Genomic DNA, 15,755 nt, shown 5'->3' on the forward strand with positions numbered 1-15,755 from the left:
GGTATATACTCAAGAGAAATGATAATGTGTGTGCATACAAGCACTTGCACGTGCATATTCATAGCAGCATTATTCATAATAGATGGCAGAAACAGCCCCAATATCCGTCATTTGATGCATGGATAAACAAAGTGTGCTATATCCATACAATGAAAGGTTATTTGACCCTTAAAAGGAATGAAGTACAGATAGATGCTACAATATAGATAAACTTGAAAAATTATGCTAAGTGAAAGTGGCCAGACACAAAAGGCACATTAATTACGTGATTCTATTTACATAAAATGTTCAGAGTAGGCAAAATTCTAAATATAGACAGTAGATTGGTCATTTCCAGGGTTGGTTTTTTGTTTTGGGTTTTTTTTTTTTGTATTGATGGAAATAAATGCTCTGGAATTATTGACGATGTTCAGAAAAACCTCATGAATATATTAAAAACCACTGGCATATGTTTTTTATATGTTTCAAAAGGATGAATTTTATGGCAATGTGAACTATATTTCAATAAAACTTATTTTTAAAAGTTCTATGGTTAGGAATTATTAAAACACCACATGGATATTTAGCTAACAGTTGGAGAAAAAAGAAAAAAAAATAGAGGTGATACCTAACCCAGAGTAGAGAGATTGGTAACACCATCTGGAGAAATTATGTCTAAACTGAGACCAGACTGATAGATAAATAGGAAGCAATTAGGCAAAGGGTTTAGTATTGTAGGCAGAGGCAACAGTATGAAAGTCTGGAGGCAAGGGAAAAAATTACGTTCTGAAGACTGAAAGTAGCTGAAGGATAGAGTTGACATTGGGTAGGAGTAAGAAATGAAGCTAAACAGTGTTTAACCCATCTTTGTGACCTCATGCCATTACCTGATACATAGTGGGTGCTTAGCAAATGTCTTAAGTGACATGTTTCTTTGTTCCTTAGTCTTAAAAAAAAAAAAAGTCTAGTTTGACATGAAATGGCTTGGGCAGGGAAGGTGGCTAGAACAGAAATAAGAAATGATTGTAATAATCGTGGTGAGGAGTGATGGTAGCCTGGAGTAAAGTGTTGGCGGTGGGCATGGAGATAGAGAGGTATTTAGGAACTTAGGAGGAAGAATCTTGATATGGTGATTACTCAAGCTGCAAGGTGTGACAAGAGGGAAGAAAACCCAGGCTTTTGAGATATGGAAGCTAAAGGAAGAAATGGCTTTTATGGAAACAGAAAAGGATATGAGGATGAAGATAAGTTTAATCTTAGCCATGTTGAATATTGAGGCACTTAACAGACAGCCAAGACCAGCAGGCTGTAGCATGTGTGGGACTGAAGCCCAGGGGGTGGGTTGAAAATCCAGATTTGAGAGTTGTCAGTTTCTAGTTGGTGGCTAAAGACAAAGGAGTGATTGAGACGCGCATCTTTAAGCACCAAATAAATGCACCAGAGATGTCGAATATTGTTAGAAAACACATTTGAAATAAAATATTAGAAATATATAAAATATTTAAAATACCAAAACCCCTATAACTTTTGTCATTAGGCACAATGGTAACCCTAGGAAAACTGGACTCTAATGCAAAGTTTCATGAGACCAAACCCACCCCCAACAAAAAGAGCCCCGACTCCTTCCTTCTGCAAGCAAGCTAAATATGGATTCTCTGAAGGAAAGAAGGAAAGAGATAATGAGTGTTTCTTTTACTGACTTGGGGTGAGATTATCCAAAGATTGAGGGCTGTACCTCAAGCACTCCAGTTCTCTACAGGCAATGCCATGAAGCTTTCCATAAAAGCTTTGATCTGGCCAGGCGAGGTGGCTCACGCCTGTAATCCCAACACTTTGGGAGGCTGAGGTGAGTGGATCACCTGAGGTCCGGTGTTTGAGACCAGCCTGGCCAACATGGCGAAATCCCGTCTCTACTAAAAATGCAAAAATTAGCCAGGCGTGGTGGCATGTGCCCGTAATCCCAGCTACTCAGGAGGCTGAGGCAGGAGAATCACTTGAACCCGGGAGGCGGAGGTTGCAGTGAGCCAAGATCGTGCCACTGAGCTCCAGCCTGGGCAACAGAGCAAGATTCTGTACCCCCCACCCCCTGCCAAAAAAAAGCTTTGATCTGCCATGAGAAGGCACCCATGATTTGTGGTGAACCTCAGGTTACAATAATAAGCATAGGTTGTGGCCCCACAGAGGCCTCCTTAATTCTCTTGTAGCCTCTTGACACCCACCCCACCCCACATCATCCTCCAACCTCAGGGTAAAGTGAGCCACTGCACTTTGGGGAGAAGTTGCAAAGGCAGTGTGTCAGAGGCCAGTGGTTTTACTCTAATACCCATTGTTTTCTTTCCTAGAGTTCTCTGAAGAAATATTCTTTTTTTCTCAAGCTAATTCAAATTAAGTTTCTGTCACTTCCACCAAGAATTCTGAAGTCCAACCTCATCAAAATCTTAGCTCGGCTTACCATAACAAAATACCAGCTTGAAGAAGGGAAATTTATTTTCTTACAGTTTTGGAGGCTGGAAGTTCGAGATCAGGGTACCAGCCTGATCAGGTTCTGGAGAGGGCCCTCTTCCTGGCTTGCAGATCACCACTTTCTTGCTCCTCTTCTTGTAAGGCCACAGTCCTCTTGGATTAGGGCTCTACCTTATACCTCATGTGACCTTAATTACCTCCTAAAGACACTATGTCTGGATACAGTCACATTGGGGGCTAGGGTGTCAACATATGAATTTTGGGGGGACACAACTCAGTCCATAACATCTGTCATTATGCCCACTGGCCTTGGAGAGTTAGTAGAAGGCCCTCATCCTTGCCCGAAAGAATACGATAACATCAGACTTCTTTGGTACACAGATTATAGTAAAAGTTCAGGCAAAGCCATGCTGACTGCACCAGGGACAGGGATATGTTATGATTCACTGAAAGACAATACCTTGATTCTTTTGTAGCTGATAAGCATGGTGACTGGAGCTTCGCGTGCATGTGTGAGACATACCTCCCTCCAACCTTGTTACCACATCTGCACATTACCTGCCTGATGTGAACAAAAGAAAAGAAAGATTTTTTTTTTTAAAGACCATGCCTTTGAATTGGACTTCACAGCTCCCTGCTAGGAAAACAAGCAGTCACAATTTTCTCTGGTAGTAACGGGACACTTACAGGATAAAAAGATGTATGCATAAGAATGTTCATCCTAGTGTGGTTTCCCCTAATGAAAAAGTAGAAATATCCTCAACGTCCATCAATAGGCATCTTGATGTCCATCAAGAACTTTAGGATATATGCATGCTTTGGATACTAGACAGCCACTGAAAATCAAGCAGAAATGACTCTCATTAATTTTGTTACATATGGTAATGATATTGGGGCTATATAGGAAAATGTCCTTACTTATTTAGAGGTACAGACAGTCCCGACATGATTTTTTGACTTTATAGTGGTGCAGAACAGCTACTTGTGGGGGCTGAGGCAGAAGAATCACTTAAGCCAGGGAGGTTGAGACTGCAGTGAGCCGAGATCACACCACTGCACTTCAGCCTGGGTGACAGAGTGAGACCCCGTCTCTAAAAAAAAGAAAGAAAGAAAGGAAAAGAAAAACAAAAATCATAAATTGAAAATGCACTTTTTATGTGTGAGATAGGGTCTCACTCTGTCACCCAGGCTGGAGTAAAGGAGCGCAATCTCAGCTCACTACAGCCTCGACCTCCCACGCTCAAGTGATTCTCCTGCCTCAGCCCCTCAAGTGGCGGGGACCACAGGCATGCACCACCACACCCAGCTAATTTCTTTTTACTTTTGGTAGAGAGGTTTCACCATGTCGCCCAGGCTGGTCTCAAACTCCTGAGCTCAAGCAATCCACCCACTTTGGCCTCCCAACATGCTGGGATTACAGGTGTGAGCCACTGTACCCGGTCTGCACTTTTGACTTACAATAACTTCAATGTACTATGGTTTTGCATATACTAAAATACTTAGGCGCAATGTAGTATAATAAAGAATATATCAAGTCTTCATCCCCCATTCCTGGCACAGTACTTCAAATGCTCTTGAAATTTTCCAAGTGATGGCAATGCCTTTGTTACAGTAATGAAGTGACTCTGTGCAGACCCCTAGATAACTTCAGGATGAGGTTTGGTGACCAGAAAGACCAACCATGTGTTTAGAAGGTTGGGACTCTGGGCCCCTTGGAACTCTGGTAGGAACTCTAGGAGAGAGAGGAGCTTAAGATGAGTTCAATCATGTGGTCAATTGTTTAATCCATCATGCCTACACTTTGAAACCCCAGCAAAAACTCTGAACATCAAAGTTCAGTGGCTGTTCCTAGTTTAACACATTGGTGTGCTGAAATGGTGATGCCCCATGATTCCAGGAGAGGGCATGGAAACTCTGTCTTCCTCCCAGGCCTCTAACAATTTTTTTTTTTTTTTTTGAGATGGAGTCCCACTCCATCACCCAGGCTGGAGTGCAGTGGTACGATCTCAGCTCACTGCATCTCCACCTCCTGGGTTCAAGCAATTCTCCTGCCTCAGCCTCCCAAGTAGCTGGGATTACAGGTATACACCAACACGCTCAGCTAATTTTTTTATATTTTTAGTAGAGACGGGGTTTCACCATGTTAGCCAAGCTAGTTTCAAACTCCTGACCTCAAGTGATCCACCTGCCTCTGCCTCCCAAAGTGCTACGATTACAGGTGTGAGCCACCGCTCCAGGCCATGTTTTATAATAAAACTTTAATCATAAGTATTATGCTTTCCTGAGTTCTGTGAGTTGTTCTAGCAAATTATCAAGCATGTGGGGACTGTGGGAACCCCTGAGTTTGCAGCCAGTTGGTCAAAAGTGCAAGGGCTTAGGGACATCCCAAAGTGAGGGTGATGTCTGAAATGAGAGCATCTTATAAAAGACTGAGCCCTTAACGCCATGGAGTCTGATACTAACTCTGGGTAAATAACATCGGAATTGGGCTGGGCATGGAGGCACATGCTTATAATCCCAGCACTTTGGGAGGCCAAGGCAGGTGGATCATTTGAGCTCAGGAGTTTGAGACCAGCCTGAGCAACATGGCGAAACCCCATCTCTACAAAACAAACAAACAAACAAACAACAAAAAAAAATTAGCCAGAAGTGGTGGTGAGCACCTGTGGTCCCAACTACTGGGGAGACTGAGGTGGGAGGATCACCTGAGCCTGGGAGGCAGAGGTTGAAATGAGCCAAGATCGTGCCACTGCACTCCAGCCTGAATAAGAGCGAGACCCTCTCTCAAAAAAAAAAAAAAAAAAAGTTGCTGTTTTTTAAATAACCAACAGCCCTTTGAATTGAATTATAGCTCACCTAGTTGGGGTGGAAACAGAACAGGTAAGCTGTTCATCATGTCTGTAATTGAGTTTAACATATAAAAACAAAAAAAAGGTAAAGCAAATATTGCAAAATAATAATGTTATAGGGAATAAATAAATGTGTTTACCATTCTCTCTACTTTTCTATATGTTTAAAGTTTTCCATATTAAAAAAAATTGCTTGATGACTCATGACATAGAAAAAAATAAAAGCTGGAAACAAAATTATATCAGTTTTTGTTTATTGACATAAAAAGATATCTCAGAAATATTATTGGAAAAGAAACAGGTTATGAATCAGCCTGTAAAAATGCTTGTTGATACAAAAACATATTTGTATATTGGCAAAGAGAGGGGTTTGGAAGAATAGACAACAAAATGTTAACAATGGTTATCTCTGGTGATGAGATTTTGAGTGGTTTATATTTTTTTCTTTCTTTTTTTTTCTTTTTTCTTTTTTAAGACAGAGTCTCCCTCTGTCGCCCAGGCTGGAGTTCAGTGGCGCCATCTCAGCTCACTGCCATCTCCACCTCCCAGGTTCAAGCAATTCTCCTGCCTCATCCTCCCAAGCTGGGATTACAGGTGCTCACCACCACATCCAGCTAATTTTGTATTTTTAGTAGAGATGGGGTTTCACCATGTTGGCCAGGCTGGTCTCATTCTCCTGACCTCAAGTGATCCACCTGCCTCGGCCTCCCACAGTGCTGGGATTACAGTCGTGAGCCATTGCGCCCAGCCGGTTTATATTTTCTTTTTTGTGTTTTTCCTCATAGCACTATCACCACTTGACACATTCCATACTTTTGTTGTTTTTAGGTACTCCCTTCATTAAAGTGTAAGTTCCCTGATGAGAAAAGAAAATAGCTTTAATCTGAGGAATGAGAATTCTTTTAAATTATCAGGCGCAGAGAGGCATGAAAATGAGACAACAATCACGCCCTACTTCCCCATTTTGAACTATGTATTCGTCTCTTGAAACTGCTTGCTATTGCTACAAGTAGCTAAAAATTAACTAAAATTAACCTAATAATGCCATACCAGACACCATAACCCACATTCTGTAGCTTAACAGTGTATGGCACTCAATAGTCAATGTTATTTCTATAAACCAATTAGAATTTTTGACAGATAACTTTGTATCGGGCTACTAGGTTTCCCCCTTTTTTGACTTTAAAAACCTGCTATAATAAAGGCCAAATGGAGCTCATATCCAAGGGTACTTGGGTCTGAGACTTCTGGGCAGCTCTTCTCACTTTGTCTCAAATAAATTCTTTCTGAGACAGGGTCTTTCTCTGTCACCCAGGCTAGAGGGCAGCAGCGCAATCATGGCTCACTGCAGCCTCAAACTCCTGGACTCAAGTAATACTCCTGCTGAGTAGCTCCTAGCAAGTAGCTGGGACTACAGTTGTGCACCACCATGCCCAGCTACTTCTTAAATTTGTTGTTGTTGTTGTTGAGATGCAGTCTTGTTTTGTTGCCAGGGTTGGTCTTGAATTCCTTGCCTCAAGCGATCCTCCCACTTCAGCCTCCTAAAGTGCTGGGATTACAGGCATGAGCCACTTTGCCTGGCCTCTAGTAAACTCTTCAAATTGTATTTTGTGTCTCTGCCTCTTTCATTTAGGTCAACAATGCAAACAGAAACTCTGTGTTGGTCACTGCCATATCCCCAGTGCTTTGAACAGTGGCTGGCATATGGTAGACAGAAAATAAATAGTTGTTGAATGCATTAATAAGGTTCACATCATTTGAATCTTTTTTTTTATAGACAGGTTCTTGCTCTGTTGCCCAGGCTGGAGTGCAGTTGTGGGATCATAGCTCTCACAGCCTCAAACTTCTGGATTCAAGTGATCCTCCCACCTCAGCCTCCCAAGTAGCTGGAACTACAGGCCTGTGCCATTATGCTAATTTTTTAAATTTTTTGTAGAGATAAGATCTCGCTATGTTGCCCAGGCTAGTCTCAAACTCCTGGCCTCAAGTGATCCTCCTGCCTCAACCTCCCAAAATTCCAGGATTACAGGCGTGAGCCATCACGCCCAGCCTGAATTTTTTCTTTATAGTGATTGTTTACATTTATTATAGTTTTTAAAAATTAATTTTTTTTAATTCCAGCACCCATTTCAGAAGGGTCCCTGTACATCCCTGTCATCACATACACAATAACTGGCCAATAGTAATGATCATGCGAAGTAACTTTTGGGCTTCATTGATGAGAACTTGGTCTTTTGGGGTGCCACCAACTTCAATTATCTTGGCGCCAGCTAAGAGTTGCATTATAAGGCCAGACATGACAATGGGAGAGATCCCCAGCTCCAGCTCCATCAATGTGCCTCTGTTAGAGGCTAGAATCACTCTCATCCAATAGAAAGGGTCAACTGAATCTGAAGACATGATACCAAATAGAGGAATCTGGCAGCACACTAAGAAGATAAAGAGGGCAATAGTGGTCCACAGCACTTTCTCCTTAAACTGAATCCTCCTTTCCAGCTTCTAAATTTCCAGCAGGATGACACAGAAGGGCTTGATGACTTGCAGAAATTTGATCACCATGGCGGCGGCTGCTCAGGCTCTGGGTCCCGCTTCGGCTCAGCTCTGCTCCGTGTGAGGCAACGCTGCCCGCAGCCCAGCCTGTTCCACTGCACAGCTAAAGAGAGAGTCTGGCTATGTTGCCCAGGCTAGCCTTGAATGCCTGAGCTCAAGCAATCCTCCTGCCTCAGCCTCTTAAGTAGCTGGGACTACAGGCACAGGCCGCCACACCCAGTGATTACTTACATTCTTAACAAGCATATTTTATCAAAAACAACACAGCTGGAGTTTCCCTGCCCCCCAAAACAATGACACTATAAACTTGAAGTTATAATTGTCAGGGGCCAGTGTTGGCTGAATCTTGGTGGCTGTTTGTGGAGAAAAGGCCACATGGCACCAACCTCTCCTGACTCAACTTCTCCTGACTTACCAGCCCTCAGGGCACATACTCTAGACCAAATTCCTGCAGCTGCACAACCTAAGACAGCCACAAACCCAGCACCAAACACATTTCTTTTCCCTCAATTAAACCCAATTCAGGGTTTGCGTGCTGAGGACAGCATCTGCCTTTGTCTGGCTCTTCAGCTCAGAACCACCCTGAGTCATAGCCAGCATTTCACTGGATTTCAATTGCAAAGCAAATGCAAACTGGTGGGAGGGGCTGGAGGTGGAGGACACTGAACCGAGATCTTGAACTTCCATGAATCATGATGTTACAGAATTTTTTTTAACGAATCAGAGAGACCAGTGGGGTTCAGGAGGATATTTATTATTTAGGTGCACCGGCTCAGTCAGATTAACATCCAAAGGACTGAGCCTTGAAGAAAGAGTTGTTACCTTTTAAGCGTTTCGTAGGGTGGAGGGAGATCCGTGCAGGGGAAAGTATACTACAGAAGCGAGAAGCAAAGACAGTTTTTCAATTAATTGAGACATGCATTACATCATTTCTTACTTTTCAAGGAAAAACATGTTTTACGACTTGAGTTTATCTGTCTAGTGACCTTGCAGCTGCATAGCTAGGGAAATAGGGTCTTCACAATGCCTGGGAAAAGAGGAGAGATAAAGCTTACTAGCCACAGAAAAATAGGCAGTTAATTTTTAAAGGACTCCAGCTCTTTTTCTTTCTCGGGGGAATTGGGTTTTCTTATATACAGCTGAGTTTCTGCTTACACACTCTTTAATTTCTTTTAATTCCTGTTTCAATGAGAGCACAAATTAACTGCCTACAGCCACAAGGAGCCTTGCTGGAAGATTTTCTGAGGGACAGTTGTGACATGCTGGGGTGGGAAAGTACTAAGTAGGTCTGCATTCTTCTGAACATAAACAGAGTGAAATTCATTTCAGAAAAGGAAATATGATACAGAGAACCCCAGGGAAAGAGAATAGAAAAAAAAAATCCTAATTCAGTAAAAGGAGCACCAAACTACCCCTGACCCCATCTTTCTTATCACACTCAAAGGCTTTCCTTGACGGTTTTCTCTTTGGAATCCAGATGTAGAGGAGGGAGAAAAGTAGCTTTCACCCCAAAAAGATTAATTTGTATAATTCATATTATATCCAGTTTATTGATACCCAGCCCTGAAGTATACTTCAGGGTGGTGAGCAATGCATTGGTGCTGGTGTGATCTGGCCGAACTGCTGGACAACCAGGCTGATGGATCAATGCTCTTCTCCCACAAATACAAAAAGCACCGCTCACTGTAAGGGGAAAAGTGACTCTCGTACAGCACTAGGAAGAGAGCTGTCCTAAAAACCAGACTCCTTGGTGCCAATCCCAACACCACTTCTTTCCAGCCAGGTGACTCCAGCCAAATAACTACCTTCCTAAGCTGGATTCCCCTACAAAAAGGGGAACCAGACACAGTGACTCACACTTGTAATCCCTGCACTTGGGGAGGCCAAGGCGGGAGGATGGCTTGAGCCCAAGACTTGAAGACCAGCCTGGGCAACATAGTGAGACCCCATCTCTGCAAAAAATAAAAAAATTAGCCAGGCAATATGGCATGAGTCTGTAGTCCCAGCTACTCTGGAGGTTGAGGTGGGAAGATCCTTGAGCCTGGGAGGTCAAGGCTTCAGAGAGCTGAGCTGTGATCACGCCACTGCACTCCAGCCTGGGCGACAAAGTTAGATGCCCCTCCAAAAAAAAAAGCGGGGCATTGGGAGGCAGGTGTTCATAATACCTACCAATCCAACACACAGGAAAACCAGATAATGTGAAAGTGGCTTGGAATTGGTTCACTGTAAATAACTATAAAATGATTAAACACTTTTACAAATATGTGGAGTCAGTAACTTCTGGTCTTAGAAATAATATTTAGAAATAATTCACAGAATCTGGGCACCGTGACTCATGCCTGTAATCCCAGGACTTTGGGGGGCTGAAGCAGGTGGATCACTTGAGGCCAGGAGTTTGAGGCCAGCCTGGCCAACGTGGTGAAACCCCGTCTCTACTAAAAATACAAAAATTAGCCGGGCATGGTGGCAGATGCCTGTAATCCCAGCTACTCGGGAGGCTAAGGCTGGAGAATTGCTTGAACCTGGGAGGCAGAGGTTGCAGTAAGCCGAGATGGAGCCACCGCACTCCAGCCTGAGCGACAAGAGCGAAACTCAGTCTCAAAAAAAAAGGGGAAATAATTTACAGATTTTTACCAAAACCCAATAGCCCTTTGGAACATCGGAAGAATCGTGTATTTAATGAGCTACCAAGTCAGGAAACAAGACAAAGTCTTGGCTACCCCACCAGCCAAGCACCCTAGACCACTGTCACATTACCACACTGCCTGCAGCTTCCTGCTTCTTGGGGCCAAACTGCTTGGCAGCCAGCTATTGCTTCCTGAAGAATTTAGATATTTACATCCACTCATAACTCTCCCCTTCCCTGTCACTCTGCTTAGTGGGTACTGAGTACGTACCTGCTCTGGTTCCACACCGCTGCATTTAGACCCCAGAAGCTCTTTCCCTGAACAAACTCAAAGCCCTCATCAATGTCCTCCAGCGTTCTAGATCTCTCTGCAGCCTCCAATTTCCCTCTTCCTCCAATGCCCAAATCCTCACCTTCCAGGACTCCAACTTCCAGGACTCATTCCTCTCTGGTTGTCACTCTGATTCTTAATCACGGCTATCAACCCATTGCAGGTGAAATCACTTGGGGGACTTTTAAAAATACCAATGCCTGGGTGCCTTCCTAGAGCAATCAAATCAGAAACTCTGGGGCTAGGTCTGGAGTGCCAATCTAGGTATTTTAAAGCTCCCCCGTGATTCTAATATGCAACTGTGTTGATAGCCATGCCTTCATTTTGTTACAGAAGAGTTTCTCAATGGGAGAGCCACTGGCATTCGGGGGAATTCTTCCTTGTGCAAGGAAGCACTGCAGCCTGTCACTAACACACCCCAGTCATAGCAGTAGCCAAAAATACATTAAACATCTCCACATGCCCTTAGCTGAGAATCTCATCAACTCTTCTTCCTTTCGTGCGCTTCTTAAGAGTCAAAGCATACATACCCCACGGCTCTTCAGGTTTTTGGTTGCTTTTTTGAGACAGGGTCTTGCTCTATCACCCAAGCTGGACAATGGTAAGATCTCAGCTCACTGAAGCTTCGACCTTCTGGGTTCAAGCAATCCTCCACCTCAGCCTCCCAAGTAGCTGGGACCACAGGTGCATGCCCCTATGCCTGGCTTATTTTTAAATTTTTTTGCAGAGACAAGATCTTCCTATGTTACCCAGGCTGGTCTTGAACTGAACTCAAGCAATCCTCCCGCCTCAGCCTCCCAAAGCACTGGGAGTACAGGCGTGAGGCACCATGCCCAGCTGGCTCTTCAGTTCTTTTTTCTTTATTTTTTTTTTCTTTTTGTGAGATGGAGTCTTGCTCTTGTCACCCCAGGCTGGAGTGCAATGGCGTGATCTTAGCTCACTGCAACCTCTGTCTCCTGGGTTCAAGTGATTCTCCTGCCTTAGCCTCTGGAGCAGCTGAGACTACAGGTGCCCGCCACCATGCCCAGCTAATTTTTGTATTTTTAGTAGAGACAGGTTTTCATCATGTTGGCCAGGCTGGTCTTGAACTCCTGACCTCAAGTGATCCACCCACCTCAGCCTCTCAAAGCGCTGGGATTACATGCGTGAGCCACCACACCCGGCCAGCTTTTCAGTTCTTGTATGACCAATTGTTATTTGCTTAGGACTGAGGGGTTTTCCAGAATATGGGATTTTCTTTTTTTTTTCTTCTTTTTTTTTTTGAGACGGAGTCTCACTCTGTCGCCCAGGCTGGAGTGCAGTGGTGCCATCTTGGCTCACTGCAAGCTCCGCCTCCAGGGTTCATGCCATTCTCCTGCCTCAGCCTCCCTAGTAGCTGGGACTACAGGCGCCCACCACCACGCCCGGCTAATTTTTTGTATTTTTAGTAGAGACGGGGTTTCATCGTGTTAGCCAGGATGGTCTCAATCTCCTGACCTCGTGATCCACCCGCCTCGGCCTCCCAAAGTGCTGGGATTATAGGCATGAGCCACCGCGCCAGGCCTGACATGAGATTTTCAGCGCCAAATGCAGGAAAGTCCTAGGCAAACACAGATGATTGGTCATCCTAGATTTTCTTGTATTGTCTTCCCTAAGAGATAACAATTTTTTTTTTCTGTTTCCCTCATGACTTTTCTGGGATCTAGGCCTTCCCAGCCCAGCCTTCCTCCATTTAGGGATATACTAGGAAAAGCCTGGAGGAAGTTGCTGATGCAAGCCGGATCACCTGAGTTCCTCCCTGGGAATTTGCAACTGGAACTGGATGCCTGTCTCAGGTTGCCTTGTGCTCCAAAATAGTTTTTTTTGTTGTTGTTTGTTTGTTTTTGTTTTTTTGAGATGGAGTCTTGCTCTGTCACCCAGGCTGGAGTACAGTGGTGAGATCTCGACTCACTGCAGCCTCCGCCTCCCAGGTTCAAGTGATTCTCTGCCTCAGCCTCCTGAGTAGCTGGGATAACAGGTGTCTGCCACCACGCCCAGCTAATTTTTGTATTTTTAGTAGAGATGGGGTTTCACCATGTTGGCCAGGCTGGTCTCAAACTCGTGGCCTCAAGTGAGCCGCCCGCTTTGGCCGCCCAAAATGCTAGGATTACAGGTGTAAGCCACCACACCCGGCCCCAAAAGAGATTTCAACTTAGGAATTGTCTGTGGTCATTTTCTACCGTGAAGACTTTTGCAGGGATGTGGAGGTGAATGGTCAGTGGAAGACAGCTTGTCTGCAACAAGAGAGGAAACACACATGCAGAGCAGAGGTGAGATGGAAACTTTCCCCAATTTCCCGCAGTGGTCTGGGCCAGGGATTCTCAAATGTGAGCCTCCGTCACCAGCACCTGGAGAGTTTGTCAAAACACAGATTGCTAAACTGGGCACGCTGGCTCACCCCTGTAATCCCAGCGTTTTAAGAGGCCAAGGTGGGTGGATCACCTGAGGTCAGGACTTTGAGACCAGCCTGGCCAACATGGCAAAATCCCGTCTCTACTAAACAAAAATTAGCTGGGCATGGTGGTGGGCACCTGTAATCCCAGCTACCTGGGAGGCTGAGGCAGGAGAATCACTTGAACCCAGGAGGCAGAGGAGGTTGCAATGAACTGAAATTATGCTGCTGCGCTCCAGCCTGGGTGACAGAGCGAGACACTGTCTCAAGGAAAGAAAGAAAGAAAGAAAAAAAAACCCCACAGTCTGCTGAGTCCCACTGCTAGAGTTTCTGAGTCATGAGGCCTGGGGTGTGGCCCAAGGATCTGCTTTTCTAAGGAATTCCCAGGTGGTACCGACACTACAGGTTAGGGGCTTGACTAATGGTGAGGACCCCTGCTCTGGGCCAGAGGGCTGAGCCAGAGAGCTTAGTTCAGCATCCTCCCCAGAGTCCCCACCCAGCCCGTGAGCATCCAGCAGGCCCAGTCCCTGTCTTTGGGTTACATGAGTCTGTATCTTTCTAACAAATTCTCCCTTTTTTCCCCTAAACAGCTTAATTGTGATATAATTCACACACCATACTTAATTGTGATATAATTCACACACCATACAATTCACCCACTTAAAGTATTACAACTCAGTGGTTTCTAGTATATTCACAGAAATGTGCAACCATCACCACAGTCCATTTAAAAAGGAAGGAAATGTTGACACATGCAACAATACGGATGAACCAAGAGGACATTATACTAGTGAAATAAACCAGTCGGAAAAAGACAAATATTATTTGGTTCCACTCATACGAGGTAACTAGAATAGTCAGATTCACAAAAACAAAGTAGAATGGCAGTTGCCAGGGGCCGAGGGGTGGGGAAAATGGAGAGTTGACGGGTACAGAGTTTCAGTTTTGCAAGATGAGGGAGTTCTGAGGACTGGCTGCACAGCAATGTTGTAACCACATTACACCAATCTGGTTCAACTTCTATGTAGCAAAGTTGTGAGTTGTTTTTCAGTGGTCATGGCCCTGCAGGTTGGAGGGGGCAATGCCCGGATGAACATCGTGTGCAACCATGAATGGGAACTAAGTGCTCGGACCAAGGAACCAGGCTGAATTAAGAAGCAAACACCAGGCTGGGCGCTGATGGTGTACGCCAGTAACCCCAGCACTTTGGGAGACCGAGGCAGAAGGATTACTTGAGCCCAGGAGTTCGAGACCAGCCTGGGCAACATGGTGAGATCCCATCTCTAAAATAAAAAATAAAAATAAAAATAAAACAGACACCACGGCAGGACCCATGATCCAATCAGATTGAGCTCTGGGGTGACCATATGGCAGGATCTAGTCAGATCACTCCTCATTGCCCTATGCTAATAAAATCCAACCCAGCCTCCAGCTCCAGGAGACAGCTTTGAACATTTCTTCCTGTCTCTTTGTCTGTCAACTCACAAACCTTTCTCACTGCAAAAACTGTGGGTTTTGGTGTTTGGCTTTCTGTTGCATGCTGGCAAATGGACCCAGTTTTGGTTTGCTGACAATATGAATATACTTAACACTGAACTGTACATTTGGAAATTGTGAAGATAGTGAATTTTATATTATACCTTTTTTTATTTTGCCATAATAAAAAGTAATTTTCTCTCTCTCTTTTTTTTTTTAAAGACATATGGCCTCTGTCACCCAGGCTGGAGTGCAGTGGTGCAGTCATAGCTCACAGCAGCCTTGAACACCTGGGCTCAAGCCATCCTCTCACCTCAGCTTGCCAAGTAGCTGGGATTACAGGCATGAGCCACTGTGCCTGGCAAAAGTTATTTAAAAACTTTTAAAATGTCTTTTAAAAGGAGACTTTCTGATGTGGTCAAAGGAAGCAGTTGGTATCCAGATTCAGCTGAACTTAGTACACCTGCTTGGTTTAATTTATGGAAATATTTATATAGTTCCCATTTAATTATCCTCCAAGGACATGTCTGCTCAGAGGATCATCCTAGTTCTCTGGCCAACAATAAACAGGAACTGAGACAGAGTGATGGACGGTATGACTCTTAGTGTTTCTGCCATGGCACATTGGCCTTTATGGGTCATTGCCCATGTGTTCCAGGATTTAGGATGAATTTTAATATGTCACTCTGTGTGGGCTACGGATTGGGTTTTATTAGGGAAAGTGAAATCTTACAAGGCTGGGTCAACAAGCAAAGGGGAAGCAGGAGTCTCCCATTCTATTCTCCGTCCCATAGAGAAGTATGTGAAGGTCAGGGTCTCAGCTGGATGTGCAGGATAGGTCCATGTTCTGCTGTATTAGTTAGGGAATAAATGTAAGAAACCAGTCTGTGAGTGGGGAACACATGAGTTGTTTGGGTGCTGGGCAGCTTGGATGTAGGGTGCCAGGGGTTCAGAGGAGATGGGAGGAACTCCAGCTTCCCAGTATTTGGAGACCTTGGGCCTGTGGGAAGGTGCAGTCACCCTGTGTGAGGAGGGAGTCTGCCCATGCTGTGGAGGCTGAGCTCCTTCCAC

At 44.5% G+C, this 15,755-nt stretch overlaps 1 non-coding gene and 1 pseudogene across 1 annotated transcript; one reads left to right on the plus strand and one right to left on the minus strand.

The window, feature by feature from the left end:
* Window positions 1-2,906: 2,906 nt before the first annotated feature.
* On the plus strand, window positions 2,907-3,010 carry LOC112440612 (small nucleolar RNA U13). Its single transcript, XR_003028636.1, has one exon. It is a non-coding gene; the product is annotated as a small nucleolar RNA U13 (small nucleolar RNA).
* A 4,382-nt stretch (window positions 3,011-7,392) lies between these two features.
* On the minus strand, window positions 7,393-7,850 carry LOC103785239 (protein transport protein Sec61 subunit alpha-like; annotated as a pseudogene).
* Between the last annotated feature and the right edge of the window lie 7,905 nt (window positions 7,851-15,755).

This window comes from Pan paniscus, chromosome 6 (genome assembly GCF_029289425.2).
Source record: "Pan paniscus chromosome 6, NHGRI_mPanPan1-v2.0_pri, whole genome shotgun sequence".
NCBI classification, from domain to species: Eukaryota; Metazoa; Chordata; class Mammalia; order Primates; family Hominidae; genus Pan; species Pan paniscus.